The sequence below is a fragment of the Mytilus californianus genome, unplaced genomic scaffold (genome assembly GCF_021869535.1).
Source record: "Mytilus californianus isolate M0D057914Y unplaced genomic scaffold, xbMytCali1.0.p SCAF_2, whole genome shotgun sequence".
Taxonomy (NCBI): domain Eukaryota; kingdom Metazoa; phylum Mollusca; class Bivalvia; order Mytilida; family Mytilidae; genus Mytilus; species Mytilus californianus.
Genome location: NW_026262668.1, coordinates 76,852,159 through 76,857,244, shown reverse-complemented (window position 1 = coordinate 76,857,244; position 5,086 = coordinate 76,852,159).

Here is a 5,086-nt window from a genome sequence, read left to right as displayed (position 1 = left end):
CAATACTTTCATTTTCACTGTAGTGGCGATTCAATTCTATTGTATATGCGGTGAATTTTTCACATTAGAAATATTTACCATTTTCATAAAATAGGATAATGGAGAGCGTTCACACAACGACCAACATTTTACGCGTGAGTGACAGGTTACGTTTTCACTTAAGTTTATGTTTAAATCTGAGGAGCTATTATATATCACGTATCCGGATGCAACTTCATCAGTGCGTAATTCTTGGACATAAAAAGAATACGCAATTTTGAAATTACAATGACATATTGAGAACAGTTTATTGTTACAAGTTTTAATGGTTCTATATCACTGGTATTCCACCGTACAGTTGATTTCGGACGTTGATGTGTCGGACGTCTATTTGGTAGATAGAACGTTAAAATATTTGTCTTCAAATACTTATGGCCGTAACAGTAGGTATAACATGTTCAGGAAAACAATGTTTAGTGCTTCATTTTTTTTTTATAAAACATGAACACCCATTATATGTCACATTTAGTTTTCGAGTCAACATATGCTTTTATCTATAGTTAATTCAAGTTTGTGTTACGCAGAATCTTTGTTTCGCGATGTTTACAAGTAATTTATACACACGTTTAACTAAAATGGTCACAACGAATGAGAAACCCGTTGTAATATTTCATTTATACGTTTATATGTTTAAAAACCAAACTCCGAATTTCGTCATGTTTCGTTGTCTTTATAGTGTTTTTGTTTAGTACCGTTCATTGCAAATCCTTGTACTGTTTGTTGTTCATTTTGACAACTCAAAGCCGATACATATAGTGAACATATGTAATAACATATTAATACTGCTTGATAACTTTTCAAAGCTTGTTTAATCAAGTCCTACAACATTTTTAAAGAAAATTCGCAGTAAAAATACGTTGTACTCATGGATTTTCTACTCCCGAATATTTTCGAATCCCTGACACAACTCACTGTTAATTGTAAAAAGACTAAAACTATGGTTATTGGTCATCGTCATAAAAGGACGCAAAATACAAAATTTAATTACAAGCACACTGTTTTAGAATCAGTAAATGAATTTAGGTTCTTAGGCAACTTGCTCTCACAAAATGGAAACTTATTGTCATCTGCTGAAGCACTTTCAAAAAAGGCCCTAAAAGTTATGTACTCTATCAAAAGCTATACAAGAGGTCTGAACTAATTACCTGCAAATTTATCTGTTCATTTATTTGATTCTTTGGTTCGTCCTATTCTTACATATAATTGTGAAATTTGGTATATGGATGTGTACAAACCATACAATAATGCAATTGCTAGAGCCAGAAAAAATAATTCTCCTTTGGATAAACTCAGTTTTATAGATAAGAGTCCTCCTGAAAAAATTCACAATAAGTTTTGCAAATTTACACTTGGAGTTAAGAAATGTGCTAGTAATATTGCCTCTAGATCTGAATTAGGAAGATTTCCCCTTTTTTGTTTCATTGCCACACAGTCACTTTTATATGAAGACCGACTTTTGAGTGAAAACTCATCTGATTTACTTAAAGAGTGTTACTCTCTTTCTAAATCACTTCATGATCAAGGTATTTACTCATGGTACTCATATGTAAATCATATTACGTCCGATAATAATATTAGCAAAAAATTCTATAAAAATTAATTTCAGCAAAGATATAAAGAAATATATGACAATAAAATATCATCTCTCGACCAAAATAGCAAACTTCTTCTGTTTAAGCATATAAAAGCTGAATATAAACAAGAATTTTATTTGACATATCCTTATCTTGATACAAGAAAACTTATATGCAAATTTAGAATAAGTGATCATTCCCTCGCTATTGAAACTGGAAGATATAAAAATATTCCACGCCCTCAAAGACCTGTAATAAGTGCAAAGTTCTGGATGATGAATCCCAATTCTTTTTAATATGTAAAATAAATGATGATTTAAGACATGTCTTTTTTAATGATTTAAAAACAAAATACAAAGATTTTTCTGATAATAAAATGAAAAATATACTAAATCCAACCACTAGTCAGCAAGTGAAATCTTTAGGCTCCTTCATTAAACAGTCTATGGAACTGAGGACATGGGGCACTTGAGGTCATTTGTTGTGTTTAATGTTTTGGTTAATTTTTATTTTTTATGTAAATTTTAATGTCATCATTATATTGTTGTTATTACATGTAAATGTCATGCCTTTGGCCCTCTTATGGATGTAATTTGTGCTTTAATAAAAAAAAACTAAAGCAAACTCAGGACGCTGTGCTGCATACTAGTATATCATCATGACCTTCGTGTGATTTTTACCTCAAGATCAAAATACCAGATTTTTTTAGTTATATTTGCGAAATCTCTCAGAAACTGGATTGCAATCAGGTGCTCCCGAAGAGTGGGATCTAACTGGTCCCACATTAAACATACACAAAATTCAGGTGCTTAAATTTTCAATATGAAATGTAAGAAATATCAAATAGTTCAGTCGTTACAAAAAATATAAGATGGGTATTTCAAAGGAGGCAACATATTTTCTTCTCGAAGGGTTCAGTACTGTTACGAAAACACGCAACGAACGGTACAGTTTAAACAATTTCATAAACTGATGACTTTTTAGTTTTTAGAAAATCGTAATAATTACAATGAACTAGGTACATGTATGTGGGATATATCCTGGAGGAAAATACGCTCACTAACCTACATTTAACACATGACATGGGTAAAATCTCTTTGTTCTTACTGTGCTATAATCTTGATAATGCACAGCAAAGGTGTGCATTAACTACCTCAGATATACTGCACAGTTCAAGAGTACTCTTACATTTAGGGGCGGACCCTGGATTTTGAAAGGGGTGTTATTCCATAAAATTAAGAATTAAAAAAAATATATCGCAGAGTGTAGCGAGACTAAAAAAACATTTTGACGATTTTTTGCTAAAACATGATATGTTTTCCAATCAAAGGGTGGGACATTAAATATGTTACAATATAAATCTTAAATTAGTGTTTCACAGTCAAACCAGATAATAATATTTTTTTTGTAATTTCTGCCAAAAATGAAATGTATTTTAGAATATTCAAATAAATGAAGTCTTTATTCTCAATGGAATTATTACGACTATTTAGATATGAATGCCTTATTATTCACTATGTTGGGGTCGAATTTAATGAGGATCATATTTAAGCTGCAGATCAATCAGACTTTTTTTAGATGTCGCAAAAATTAATACAGTAGAAAAACATTTGGAGGGGAAGGGGGAAGTTAAAGATTGAAAAGTGAAACATTTTTTTTTCTGTTTACTTTATATTTTGAATTAAGGTACATCTCTCATCGGTTCATTTTCCTCTATACTCAATAACCCTTTCAGTTATGATTTTTCTTACACCGATTTAAAAGTACACCAAACGGAACTAAAACTGTATAGGAGATGTAGGTTATATATACGTCAATAAGACAGCAATCAAACGACAAAAACAAAGTAGGGACATATAGAGGGCAACATATAGTATACAAAAGATAGGTGTCTACACAATATGTCAAATATTTCTAAATCGTCACTAATTTATAAAAAATTGTAAATAAATTTAACAGAAACGATAAAAAAAATACCATTAAATCGCAAATCTCCAAATAATGTTACAATTTAGGAAAGAGCCTAACTATAAAATTAAAAAGTTAATAATTTTATACTTACCAACCTCTAACTACATAAAAGCGTATTTTCCCCCTTTCTTTACCCTACAAGAACCTTTCCTAGGAGCCGTGAATTGCGGAATATCGTCGGCTTATTTCCAAAATGTTCACGTAAATTGATGGCGTTATGTGTTAAAACAGTTATTGGCCAATTAAATCGGTTTATATCATTTAATCTGCACGGTCGGGATGACCCTTTAACCCGAACTCCTACGTCGTATGGGTTAATTATGGTCACCCGAGCCGTGCAGATTAAATAATATATACCGACTTGCTTGGTCAATAACTATAATATATATCAGTTGTTATTTAAAGTTATTTAATGTTTGCATTTTTGAAGCATTTTTAAGCAAGTTTTTGTGACCAAGGTTTGTGCGTTTATCATTCGTTAAGTACAGTTCGAGTTAAATTCGATTGTTTAATCAGTATTGATGACTTAACATGCATACAACGTGTATAATATATTTTTGTATACAAACTGTATACATAAATCAGAATATTTTTGATATCATATATTGGCTTCTCTCAGCTTGTTCTTTATCGCATAAAAACCGCAATCAACTGTACGGTGGTTAAGCATGTACGATAAGTTTTGATTTTTAAATTCTAGATATCATCAATATTTAATTCATCCAATGAATATTGTCAGTTTTTGCATATCCAATTATAACATAAAACCACAATGAAAATCCATCGCACCTTAAAAAAAATCCACATCAGAAATGATCGCACTTTCAGTGATAATGCATCGCACCAAATGTCAAAATGAATCGCTTTCAATAACTTTATTCTAGATTCTGTTGCTTTTACACTATATTTTTGGACTTTTAACATATAACTGTACATTGTATAGTCATATTCTAATGAAATTGTGTTAAAAATACATTTAAATCAATTAGTTTGTATTTTCAAAACGTAAACAAACAGTTTTTCCCATCATCCTTTATTCTACAATAGTAATACTCGCATATGACAGTGAAAATGAACTATCTGGATTCGCACTTTATATACAATGGAAGTACTGTAATAAAAAATTATTTTTGCGGATACTTTTTCTAGTTCAATCTATTCTATCCTAATTTGCTACAATATATTGTCGCCTTTTTCTAATGTGGTTGTTTTGTTCATATACGAATAGATCTAAGTTTCACTTATCTACGTTGATATTCTACTCGTGAAAAAATAAATCTCTCTAGAAAATCAGTCGTTAACAGTTAATTTAAGACATTAGCATTATAGAATACGCATATATAAAGCAATCACGAGAATAATATATAAATGTGTTTAAATGGTAATTGATTTTGAAAATTGCTTCAATTGGAATATAAAAAAGGACCTAAGAAATTACATAGTAATATAAAATAAGCAGATGCGGCATGATTGCCAGTGAATCAACTATCCACCGAGACCAA